The 13,656-nt window shown below is 38.7% G+C and overlaps 1 long non-coding RNA gene across 2 annotated transcripts in view; it reads left to right on the top strand.

Moving 5' to 3' along the window:
* LOC139589491 (uncharacterized) overlaps positions 1 to 12,917 on the top strand; it is a 116,006-nt gene extending 103,089 nt beyond the window's left edge. For both annotated transcript variants that reach the window (XR_011679030.1, XR_011679031.1), the window contains exon 4: positions 12,330 to 12,917. This is a non-coding gene — a long non-coding RNA (uncharacterized lncRNA). The remainder of the gene's footprint in view (positions 1 to 12,329) is intronic.
* Positions 12,918 to 13,656: the final 739 nt, after the last annotated feature.

The raw sequence follows: 13,656 nt of genomic DNA, 5'->3' as shown, positions 1-13,656 counted from the left end.
ATGTCCTACCATGAAGGTATTTTCTGTGAATTGGGCCGTAAGATTGCAATTCTAAGCAGCCACACAATTAATTCTTCAGTTATGCAGTCCAATTAGGACAAATGCTTCCTTTCTAGTTTAATTAGAGATGGGTAAGCTCGTTTGAGCTTATTTGTATAAAATATGTGCTCATTAAACAAGGCCTGGATTTTGTTCAGCTTGTTAGAAATGTTGTAAAAAAAGAGCTTTCTCACACTGGCTCTAGTCTTTTTAACCCTTTAAAGACCACAAATCTGACAGTCTATCAGTTACACTCAAAGCACATTGTACTTGTTTCTCCCAGAAAAAGAAAAAGGGTGGTTGCACTACAGTAGGAATATTTGTAAACTCCAAGCTGCCATGCAGATAAACATCTGCCATAGTCAGATATCACTTATTGTGACATCCCTCCCTGGGGCCTAATGCAACTTATAAAGGGTTTGTGGGGTTTGGGAATCTTTTTTCAGAGGTCCCCGGCAGCATAATGAATGAGAAACTTTGTGCCTGACACATAACTTGTCTGCTGAGAGAAGAGCAGGGGACTTATGAACTGACCTTTGGATACTTCTGTGGGGCATGAAGTAGAAAGATTTACATGAAAACTATACTGTGTGAAGCCACAGAGGGCACAAAGTCAGTTGAAATGTCCCAAGGATAGGCAATGCCAATGATTTGAGCATACTGTTTTCTGCTTTCCTCCTCTTATGTTAATTATTTATTTTGTGAGTTCATCTATTCAACAGAGAGTAGTACATGGAAGTGAAAGCACATGCATGAATCTCATGATGAAAAATGCCCCAAAGCAGGACATAATTTATTCAAACCATACCTTCAGAAAATCAAGCACTCCATCCTTCTGATCAGGGCAGGTTTTCTCCTGACATGCTCCTTCAGCCTTGGGTCTCTGAAGCAGAAAGGAGGAAAGATAGAGCCACCTTCCAGGCTACATGTGGGCACAGAGAAGTGAAGGCTCACCAGACAGAGCTGAAAGCACCCTAACGTTGGCAGAAGCCAGCACAGGGGCAACACCAAAGTAGGAATCTCCCAGATGGCTAGAAAAAGCAAAAGGGCAAGCTGTCAAAAATTAAAGTCTAATTTATCCCTCTTGGAGCCACACATTATCCAACACTGTCAGTAAAATGGACAGATGCAAGCTACAGGCTCACACAAAGTGGTAGATGGCAGCCTTGGCCAAATGAGTTCTGGAGCATGACACAACTATCTTACAAATGCAAATCCACCCCTTTTCTCCTGCACGTGAGAGGGATTAAGCATGCAACAAGTGTGCATTCAAATATTGTGTGCACAAACACAGCTCTTGCCCTTTGAAATCCTAGCCCTGAAAGCCTCTAGTTTCTACTGTAAGGTTTGAACCTTGGTTTCAGAGGCACAGAAAGAGAAGAAAGTTAAAGTGTGGTTCCCAGGTGATTTCTACAGGACAGAAAATAGCCCACAGACTAAAAAAAAGTTTGGATTTAGGGTTTCGACCCCATTGATCAAAGGCTGAAGGAAAATGGCATGGCTCTGGAGTCATGACTGTCCTGGCCTAAACCTGCCTGTAGCCATTTGCAGGTAGATGAAACCTCTGAATCAGAGGGGAAATGTAGCGTACACAAGATGAAACTCTAGGCTGTGCATTTGGGATCGCATTAAAAGTCTGCTGAACTTAATGGAAACCTGGGCTTCAGAGACCATATGATGTCACATTAATGAACACAACTCAGCCCTACAAGCAGAATTTCCAGTGTCTCCAGGGCTCAGTGCTGAGCTTCCTACTGTCTCAACACCTACGCTCTCAGGATTGCTTTGTGGGTGATACATGGTATGAAATAAAGACACTGCAATTTTCGTAAGTTTATTTAATTCCCGCAGATTTACAATGACATCATGGTATTTATGATCTTGTATTTTCACAGGTGTCATTTCGTCATGTCTTAGTCTGAACAGTTGCTTCATTACAGTTAAATGGGATGGGGTGGAGGGGAAATGCTGGTTTGGAGCTGGGACCTACTGGGACCTGTCATGTTGTATTAGAAAAGTAACCAAATACAGACCTTTTTTCAGCCATATATCAGAGGAGAATTAGAGCATGATTTCACTTTAGGGTATATGCTGGTCCCAAGATTCTTTTTAATTTCAGAGGAAGATTTCCTAAATAATTGGCCAAAATGCAAAGGGGAGACCATCATAATTGGTAACCTGAAGAGCTAGTGCAGAGCTTTTTTCCTCTTTTCTCTCTTGACGGGCAACGTTTAGCAGAAACTCTACTGACAGACAACTTGTAGCAAAAAGAAACACTGAAAGAGATGACCATGACCTAAGGAGTGGAGGTCTCAGCAACAGTGACAGAAGGGGAAGCTCTTCTGGAGGAAAGCAAGATGTAATTTTCTCTTATTTCTGCAAATGAATTATACTTTCCCACAAAGGAAATATTTTTTCTACTCTAATTTTCTGCTGTGGGAGCAAATTGAATCATAGGAATCATTTTACTGGCTCTGTGCATGTCCCTCAAAGTTGGACTTCAAATATTTCACAACAGAGTAATAAAATACGTAGGCCAAGAAAAGAAGAGGAAATACGACAATAGAGACATGTCTCCTGTTATTTAGAAGACTTTCAGAATTTTTTTTTTTGGTTAGGTACTATACAGGGATCCATGTAGTGTTAGCATTACCATGATTGCTAAACATAAGTCTAAGTCATTTCAGATAGAGTTCTCTGACTTCCCTTCTCTGACTTTCTAGTTCTCTGACTTCCCTTTCTGAACACTGGCAAGTCATTGTGATTTTATTTCAAACCAGACCTGCGTGTCAGAGCGTGACTGGCCTAACTCCCAGCTCCCATGTGCCTGTGCCCTCGTTTTATCTCAAACTTCACCGTAATTGTCAATATCCTCAGAAAAGGTAGAATAAAAATGTGTAAAATGTTTCCTTCTGATTTTCAGGTTGTATAAGATACTATATCTGCTATAAAATACAACGAAGTGTGTCCATACTTTTTCTTCCCTAACCCAAATCCCATGAAATGAGAGAGGAAGGACACAGGTATTTTAGGTGACACTTGCCCAAATATGCTAAATTTGCCTCGAGCAATTGCCTTCTGGGTAAAAAATTCTTTGAGCACTCACAGAAGTGAGTGCTCAAAGCCCAGAGAGAGCACGAACAACTGTCCTGTCATTATGCCAAGCGCTTGGAACAGGAGCTACTGCTGTGTGTCACATTAAGGAACATTTACAATTGCAAGAGGTTAAAGGTGGAAAGGGAGTGTGGATGACAGAGATACCTCTGGAATTTGGCTGACAGATCACAGGGAAGCCTGTGAGGTCTGTAAAAAGCTAAGAAAAGCTCCCTAAGTGATGAAGAATATGCTTGCCTACACCTGCTGGATTTTCTGCGTGTCCTAATATATCTGAGATTGAAGGGAATATTTTTCATTAGAGACAGAGAGCACAGGCATCTCCCCATCATTGCACTGAACAAAGAGGTATGAAACTGCTATGTCTGTGCAGCTGTTAATGAGGTTGTGATAAGTGGGGCCAAACCTGAGTTACTGACAGGGAATTTTTCAGGTACTGCTATTGCTTTTGGGTAGTGTGTCCAGGAGGATGCGCAGCTCTTTTCTTGCCATCAGACAGCAGGACTCTCGCTCAGCAGAGATTCCTCATGAATCTAATGAGCACTAGGATATGGTGGATAAACTGTGCATTACTAAAAGAAGGAATAAAATTAGATGACAGGAACTAATAATCATTTTTTACAGTGGAATCTGGTCATCAGTGGAGCCAACAAGGATTTCAGATTTGGAAAAAGAAGTGAAACAGATTTTATCTGTTATTTAGGAGGTAGAACTAAAGTCGGATTAAAAAGAACTACAGAAAAGCCTCATAGAATTAAGATGTAAAGTAAGAAAATGGCAGACGAAATTCAGTGTAGGTAGCTGGAAACTGCATGTCAATGAAAAAAGTTCCAGCTTAATGTATACTTTGAGCAGCTCTGGTGAGACAGTTTCTTTATGGAAATAAGATCTTAGTTTTCACAGAAAAAAACCTCAACCACACTTCTATATAGGTTAAAATGATAATTTGTGTGCTTGGAATTATTTGAGAAAATAAAAATAGCATAGTAGAAAATGTCACAACCTTTGTTCTCTAACGCTTTGAGTACAGTGTAGTCTCTTAAGGACATAGGAGAAATGAAGAAGGCAAAGAGAAAAACAACAAGAGTGGTCAAATGCTATTGTTGAAGAAAGAATTAAACTAGAGATCTATGGGAAAGGCTATCAAGGCTTTTGTTCTTAGCAGTTTCTAATAAGACAATCAGTGCAACAGAAAATAAATAACAAGGAAAAAGCATTCATCATTTCCTCTGTAGCAGGAACCAGGGGACATCAAATGAGATGAGTGCAGAAAACAAAGGACAAATACCTCTGCAGGGTGCTCAAGAGAAAGGGCATCAGGACAGTGGACATATTAGGTGTTCAAGGTTTCAAGAAAGAATTGCACAAATTCAGAGAAGAAAAAGCTGATGGGAGGCAGGTGCTTATGAAGGCCCAGGAATTACTGAACTGCTTGTCATTGGATATTAGGAAAGTGGTCAAGAGAAATATGCCTCTTTCCTAAACACCTGGCATCAGACACTGCTGGAGACAGGATGTTAGACAAGGTCAGCCTTTAATTTTTATTTTTTTTTTCTAAGTTTTTGGTCACCTTTCTGTTTGTAACATACCACAAACTATCCCTCTGGCACTCCTATGATACAGTTGCAAATGCTTTTATACTCTCACCACCACAACGAGGGTGATTGAGATAGCTACTAGCATGTGAAATCTGCTCTTATCCTTGAGGTTCAGTAGAGTCATTCCTCAAACCAAGATGGTATGGAGTTAAACTTCAGTGTAGCAGACAGTGATTTCTGTAGGACTTGGTTTAAAACTACATATCTGTTTAATAATTTTTCTGAAAAATGAAAGAAAAGAATTATGACTTTGCTGAATGCAGACTATCACATTTATGTCTTTTAACTGCAAGAAATCATGCCACCAGACAAACAGAAATATGTATGGTAGCTAATAACTCTTCCAAGAATTTTAACCAATACTGTCTCTGTTCCATGTTTCAGACTGAGTTTTTTCTTTCCAATTAGCAAGTGCTGGCAGGCTTCTTTATAAAAAATAACATATTTATTTTTAAAATTTTTATTTATTTTAGGCAGATAGGTGCAGGCCAAGAATATGTCTCACTTTATGTAACTGGATAGTTCTTACCTAGCAAGAGATTGGTTGCTGAATTAGAAGAAATTTTTAATCACAGGAAAAATCTTTATCCATAGTAAAACTTGGGAAAGGAAAATGGCAAATCTGGATGTTAGTAGACTGGATGAATTAAATAACTCAGTCTTGCAAACAGACATGATCATGTTTCTAGACTGTTTCATTATTTGTTTTTGTCAGGGTGTATTTAATTATCTTCTTTTCAATACCAGTGTTAAGCCTTTGAAGAGATTATTATTTTATGCATAGTTATGGAAAATAACTGTGAAGTAGGGAAATATACTGAAGATAGATTCTGCAACTTTGAAAGAACAGTTATGCTCTCCAAAAACTAGACTGCTTTGAGGAGTTAAAACAAAGAAGTCAGGAGTTATAGGCAGTTTGCCCGAGTAAGACATGAGATCCTCCTGTCTGTAGGTGACAAACACTTCATGGACAGCCAAACTCTCAAACTTCCCTCCATTTTCTCATGGGATAAGATGGCTATACAAGGCTGCTCCTCAGCCTCTCTGACCAGGACAAGAAAATAATAATAAATATAATAAGAAAATAAAGAAAACAAGCCAGGGCCAGAAAAGTTTCCATCCCAGAATAAAGTGTTGGGCCAGAGGACGTGTTCCGGCCTGTGAACTGCTTACTGCTTCTTTTTTACATGATACTTAGGCCTGTCTTTGGGTTTGTGACAGTGGAGCAGTGGAACAGAGGCTGCATCTTCTTTCAGCCTCTTTTGCATCTCTGCAATCCAATTTCCCCTCATGCCTTCCTAAGAGACATTTTGAAGTTTTGAAACATTTATTTGAAATCTCAAGCAGTCTGCTTAAGCTCACAGGCCAGCATGCTGCTGGCAGCATGGGGTCTCTTCATTTCCAGTTCTGGGTTTTCATCACAACATCTTCTGCCAGGAGCAGAGTTCAGACAGCCTCTAGACACTTCTCTGGAGATCTAGTCAAACCTTCCCATGAATGCAAAGTGGCTGCAGGCAGCCCACATATTTGTGAGCCAGGGGAAGAAAGCAGGGATCAGAAATTTAATATCTCATTGTAAAAAGTGAATGCCTGGAACTTCAAGTATACTTCCATTCTGAGGACTACATTACAATAGAGTTGTCTATGTGTCTATATAACCATGGCATTCATGACTTTTCTCCAGTTTAATCTGGGTATAGCCATGTCCCCTGCAATCTTTTGAGACACATAATTTGTTCTTTTGGTTGGAAGATCACAGCATTGTACAAGAACTCATTGAGGTTTTCTGTTCTCCAAATACATGCCTCAGGCAGACCTTCCAAACTTTTCACTCTCATGGGACAACTTACCATTTCTTAACTGTGAAGATATCTGCCTTGTCCCTGCATGTCCTGGCCACTTGTCATTGCATTGCTCAAACTACAGAGCTACAGTGCTGCAGAGACCTGCATTCTGCTTCTGGGAATGTGTAATGAATGCCGGCAGACAGGTAAGTACTTTCTAGGACTCTCCTGGCTTAGCTGTTATTGTGGGGCAGCAGAGAACCAAGGGTCCTGACACAACATGCACATGTCATCTAATTTACTCTTATGCTTCATCACAAGTTACAATAGACAAAATAAGTCAACAAAAATAAATCAACATCTACCCATATTCGTTGGGAGCCCTGGAACACAGTCTATTTTCAGTTTAACTCCTGATGTGTCTCTATCTCCCAACTCTCTCAGGGATGAGTTTGGATGAGTTTGGATTTTTATTTCCAGAACACCTACCCACCTTGCACAAGCCTGGACCTGATTATGTGGTTACAGAACAATAGGGTCCTTATGATGAGGCCATGCAGATCCCCCAGCCAGAAAGCCAGCTTCTTAGGAAACTTCTCAAGAAGGGTTCTCAAAGGCCATAGCTGGAGTGAGCAGATCTGCTGAGACTTGTAAGCTTTGAGTGCCTTGCCTTGTGAGTCTGTCCATCTGTGGCAGGGGTATCCAGGTTTTCTGGTCCACTCTTGCTGGAACAGCACAGGATCAACACCCTTGTCATACCTGGGGCTATGAATCTGAAATAATGCTAGAGGTGCCCATAGTGACTGTGCTTTAGTCATAAGGATGAGCTCTCAACTGGCTCTTCTGTGTTTGTGCTCTGCAGAGCCACAGGCGTGTTTCCCATCTCTTATATTTGCCTTGCTAAGCCAATCATCAAGTAGCTGTCATGCTTATACTCACCTTGCATATCTATACAACACAGTGCCATCCCACATGAAGAGTTTTGCCCCTTCTTTTTGCTCTTCAGTTTTCTCTTTCACCCTGTCTCTTCCACTGTTTCAGATCTGAGCCCTGTCTTGTCTTCCCAACCTCCCCTCTTTGCCACTTAAAGCCTGTGGCACAGTGTATTTCAGATGGAGAGGAGCTGATGGCCTTGGGTATACAACTAGGTTGTGCAAAATAGTTGCAGCCTCCTCAATCAATTTCAAACATGTTATGACTGCTTCTTTTCATCCAATTGTTTCTTCGGGGTTGGAAAGCCAAAGATATGAGCTCAACATCTGCTGCTTCTTGCTATTCTTTAAAAAAAATTATAATTATTTTATTGGCTAGTACAGTGAGAGACTGCAGAAGTGCCTGTTTGGTTTGACCAAAATTCTCAAACAGGTGCTTTACAATTGTGAGAAGATCTGACCTTTATATAAATCAAGAACTTTTTTATGTTGTGCCCAAGCACTGGAAATAACAGCATAGTTTAGATAGGTTTTCATAACTTAAAAGGTAAATTTCTAGCTGGGATGAATAGTAGTTGTATTTGTACTTGTATTGTTTAAATGAAAATGCAGGTCTGTTGACTGTTCCTAGTCCATTTGTCTTGTAGCATAGTTCTGAGCATCTCGAAGTCATACAATGAGATGTCTCAATTGATTGAAGTGGCTAGTAGAATCAGAATACCAGAAACACACTAACTCACTAAATAGTTATTATACTGACTTTGTCAGACCAGAAATTGCAGCTATTACATTTCCCCATAAACAGGCTTCTCTACTCTGATTCTGAGGGATGACATCTGGGACAAGTTTGAAATGTCACAAAATGGGTTGCGCATATAATTTCTTCCAGGTCATTCAGAGAGATAAACTAGTGTAGATGAGATAAAGGATGAAACCAAGAGTGGCTTTGGTCCTGTGTTTCCCATGCTTTTTATCTCTTTTGGGAGACTTTGTATGCTAGCAAGTTCCTCTGATTATTTTTTTCCATTGCACTCAAGTGCACAATTAATTATGGGCAAATTTCCTTCTCTTTCTTCTAGCAAAAGAAAAGTCATGTTGAAGTTCTGGCTCTGATGATATTTTCTGTATTTATTGAGCATCAGAAGGGAATGACTGGATATTCACTTTCTTCCAGTGAGATCTACTTCCAAGCATCTTCCTCTTGCTTTCTCTTTTCTCAAGGCTGCCCTCTGGCCACATAATTTTTTCTACCCCTCTCTACTGAGATTGCCTTCTTACTTCCAGATATGAGCCAAAATCTCTTCTGACAATCTTGGAACAATTGCAAAGTACTGGACTGAGATTGTTTCTTGATGACAATGAAATGAAAATGCTACTTACAGTGATACAGATCTGAGCAGCTTTTGAATGTGTGACATGTTTTTTAAAACCTTGTGCTTTAAATCCTGATTGCAGTGCGTGGGCTTGAGTTTCGAAATACAAATTGCTCACGTATTAAAGGGAAAATAAAAGCCATTATTTTTTCACATGATCATTTTCTTTTGCTTCTATCTACACAGAACCTTTAGCTTTGAATTTTGCTTTGTCTTTTATGTTGAGCAAGCCAAAGTGCAGCTCAGATACAACTACAGAAAAAGTTCACAAAGCTGGTGAAATACAGAATTGTAAGGTCTCCAGCCGAATACCCTGAGTAGCTTTCCACATACAGAGACACTGGTCACAACTTAGCTTTGTAGATTTGCAAACCTGTGACTAATCAAAATTTATTTATGGAGTGCATTGCAAAACCTGAAGCCAGATGTGTTTTGCGTCATTTAGACTTTATTGGGTGCATTTAGCTGGAAAGCACATTTCTTTTTTACTTTCTTCATAGGGCAATGTTTGCGCACAAAAATTCCTTACGCAACCCACAAACTGCCTCTAAAATCTTAATCGACTTTGTAGCTGAACACTTGAAAGTTACAAGTATGAGGTTATCAAGCTGTGTGACACAGCTTTTCCACAGATATATTAAGGCTTCTACACTTGGGTTACTCCATGCAGTCACATAAAAAATCTAGTGATAACTAGACGTTCATAATGGGACAAGCAATGAGAGAATTCACTAGTATGTTGTTTTCTTGTACTTTTTTGTCATGCAGGTACTCATCTGAAAAAAAATACAGTAAAAATTGATTTTTGTAATTTCATAGGCTTAATTCATATTAGCTAAAGAACAGCAGTGTATTCTGAAGCTCAGTTAGAAATGTGCACAGATATTTTTAAAAGCATAATTCCAAGCATACAGAAGCTAATTCATTGTGTATCATCCTGAATGAGTTTTAAATGCACTGATTTTTAGAAAAATATGTGGGAACAGAAACTAAAGTCACAAAAATGTATTTAACACATTTGAAAATCCACAAAGCAGTTATTTTTGGCTTTTCCATACAGTAGGTAAATCCATCATTTTTCAAAATTCAGCTCACACCATGGATGATTTCACTGCAAAACTATGGTTTTATTATATTTCTGAAATTCCTGTAGCCAGAATTAACCAGTGTTTTGTCTGAAGAGCTGCCCTTCTCAGTTTAGAGACAGCCCACCAACTATAGTAAGAAACAGACGTTGAATTACTTATATAATTTAAAACATTGCAGCCTATTGTCCCTAGAGAGGAAAGCTGCACACTTATATGTGGAGACCTGACTCAAGGACCTGCTGTTTCCTAGGTTTCATACACTAATAAAATATCGGGGCTTTTTTTCCAAGCTCATGATAAGCTTGGCTGCTGTACACGTCTTTGAAGGAATAAAAGGATCATAACTGAAGCATTGTTTGAGTCTATTTCATCCAGCACAACCAAAGCAAGAGATCAGGTTTGGTCTTACCCTTGTGCATTGATCAATACCTTATGCCAACATATTAACCCCTTAGCCATCACAGAAGGAGGCAATATTATAGAAAAAAAAAAAAAATCTCAAGCAAGATGCTTAGTTTGAAAAAATAAACAAACAAACAAACAAAATGAAAGAAAATGCTTGACTCTCACACCCTCTCATTTTAGAAGGGAAATGTTTTATACAGCCACTGCTGTATATAAAGCAAGCCCTACAAGAAAAGCAAATCTCTGTGCAGCACCTGTGACCATTTTATAAAGAACCTTATTGCGCCCAAATGGGGTGGAGTAAATGGATAGATTAAAAATCTGTTTTACCTGCTAATTATGAAATAATTATGAAAGCATTAAATTAAGTGTTAGAACTGTGTTGTAGGATTTTTTAGGGTATATAGGCTTTAAGAGGTCTTTGCTTAATTAAGGTTTTATTAATAAAATATTTGTTAATGGCATTAGTCTTTGTAAGTCAGCTGTTTTAAAAAGCTTTTCTCTCTCTGATGAATAGCATGGGGCTGGTAATATATTTCCAAAATTTCAGTTTATTTGTGGGATATTATATTTGTGACAGAACTCTTCTCCTATAAAGTTTTTTTTTGTTTTATATCAGTCTCTTTTTGCTTATACTCTGTCTCTTGTTGATAAATTTTCTTGCTTACACAAAGTGAACAGAATTTCAGAGCCAAAATGTGATTTCTGCTATTTTATATAGAATGGTATGTCTCTAAAACATTGATTACTCTGTTTCTGTCTATACAAAATATGCTTAAATAGCTGAATTTTCTCTTCTTTCATGTAGAAGGCAATGCTACAGATAAAATGGCACTAATTTTTGCTTTTCCCCATTATATTGTAATTTTCAGAAGAGTATAAGGACAATGATAAATAATATATCTTGAAAATATTAATTGCACACAGTTCTAATAAAAAAATTATACATCTTAGAAATATTTTTAGTTCTATGCAATTCCTCTAAAACTATATATAACTCTCACACTTTATCTGGTGATAAGAAGGCACTTGATGCTCTACTTGGGCACCAAGTCCACTCTTGGGATCCTGCAACATCTTCATGAACTTCTGAGGACAAAAGTGAGCATTCTCCACTGATGCCATTTAGATTTTGCCTTTTTTCTTTTATATCTTCTCTGTAGCTTTCAAACATATATTTGTAGCTCTGTAGCCTATTGTATTAGTAGCTAGTTTTCACAATACCTTGCCATGGCCTTTCCCTAAGCAGAAGGACAAAACAAATTCCAGAGCTCCAATTCCCGGGATGTACAAGGCCCTGTGCTACCTCGCTTCGTCTGGGAGCCAAGGCTGAGAACAACCCTTTGAGATGCATTCTCCTGGACAAAGCACAGCTGGTGCTGAAGGAGGGCTCCAGAGAAGGGGCTTGACCTGGGGGGGGAATGGCATCACCCCTTGTCCTCCTAATTGGTGCTTTTTATCAATTATGCTAATTTCCTAAAACTTATAAAATGTACTCAGCCCTGGTGGGCTCAGGGGGGCTTTTGTGGAAATTTTTCCATTAAATTTTCCTGAAGGCCTTTAAATAAAGATCCTCTTTTGTATTACCTCCTTACTAAAATTATCATGAATTTCATTTTCATTTTCATTTGCCTGGGCAAAAGGCAACACAATCAGACATGAAGAAAGAGATGTATATGTGTTAGCTGGTCGTCTTCATTTAGGCTGGAGTCTGGGCTTCACTATTTCCTGTATCATTTATAAGGTAGATAAAAAACACAAAACATAGTAAGATTTCTGCCAAATAATTTTCGGACTAGAAGGTAGCACAGTGGAAATGTTTTCCTGAGAGAGTACAGGTGTGTTATACTCAGTATTCAGTGTTATACTGAGTATTTCTCTTTGTCTGTAGTCAAGCTGGGTCTCCCTGAGGAAAGAAGGAAGGAAAGCTCATCAGGGGCTTGGTGTGGGTTATCTGGAACAAGTACTCCGTTTGTGTTTCCCTCTTACATTGCAGTGGTCTTCTCTCTCTATGAAGAAAACCCATCACAGGTGTCCTGCTGGCTGGAGTTTTTTTGAAAGGAACAGCACACTGCTTGGCTTGCTATGCCTCATGTCATGTACTGACTGTGCTGCAGGAGGGCCTTCTGGAAAGCAGAAACAATCAGAAAGCAAAATTCATCACTGCTTTACTCAATAGAGAAATAAGGAAGTTTCTAGACAATATGCAGGTTTGTATCAAACAATCAGAATTTAATTTTTTTTTTGTATAAACCTATCAATATACAGATAGAATCTGTCAGTTTTGTTTTGTATGAATGAGCTCCCTATTGCTTTGCAATTTTTTTCTAGTTTATCTAACAAACAACAAAACACTGTGGAGAAAGGTTAGAGCCTCACAAGGAAAACCTTGTGAGAATTTAATTGTTCTTGGATGGGGGAGTGGAGAAACATATGGGGGTTGGTTGTTGCAGGACTTCCAGGAGACCAAGCTAAGTGCTCTGAAATTCTCCTCAAAAAAGGGAAGAAATGGACTACAGCCACAAAAAGATAATATCCCTTCTATGATTTGCTTTTAAAAAATGTTTTCTGCTGGAGTGCATCTTTATAAAGTGGGTACCTGCTTGACAATCTTGCCATGCTCCTGCTGTATATGCTTCATTGCTTCACTCATTAAAGGCTGACATTTACAATGTAATTATTTTGAATTATTTGGGTTCTTTTATGTCTAAATGTGAACATTTTCCAAAGACATTTTTTCATTAAAATATATAAAGCAAATAAATGCAATATATTTTGGGCATTAGATCAGAAGACTTCAGTTAGGTCTTTTTTCCATGCCACCTCCTAAGGGAAGTACACATTAAATTGCATAGTTTGCATGGCAAAATAAGTTCAGCTTTTCATCAACAGTGCTTCTCAGAAAAAGCTTATTTTTCTAATGGCATACACAATCTTCTGCTGGATGGAGCTCTGAAAGCAATCTAGATGTTTCTCCATTAAATAATTACGAACACAAGGGATATTCTTCTATTGCCCTTGAAAACGCTCCCTGAATGAGCTCCTGAGGAATTTGGGCTGAAGATTGCTTTCAGATTTGTAACAGATTGGTGTGTTTCTGAAGTATGGTATGTGTGTGCCTGCATTGTGTGTATGTATGCGTGTGTGTGTGCAAACATAGATATGAAAAATCCTCATGGTCAAACATCAGTCAAATGAATATAGTATGTGTTTTGGCTTAGACTGGCAAAGAGGAAATTAAATGCTTCAAAGGATTATAAGACATTTTAAAAATTGCAACATTTAAACAAGAATAAGAAAAACATGAAGCAGGACAAGAAGAT

The sequence above is a fragment of the Agelaius tricolor genome, unplaced genomic scaffold (assembly GCF_023055355.1).
Source record: "Agelaius tricolor isolate 1412-34295 unplaced genomic scaffold, bAgeTri1.0.p SCAF_4, whole genome shotgun sequence".
Classification (NCBI taxonomy): Eukaryota; Metazoa; Chordata; class Aves; order Passeriformes; family Icteridae; genus Agelaius; species Agelaius tricolor.
The sequence above is the reverse complement of the archived record's forward strand: the minus strand, read 5'-3'. Positions and strand labels throughout refer to the sequence as shown.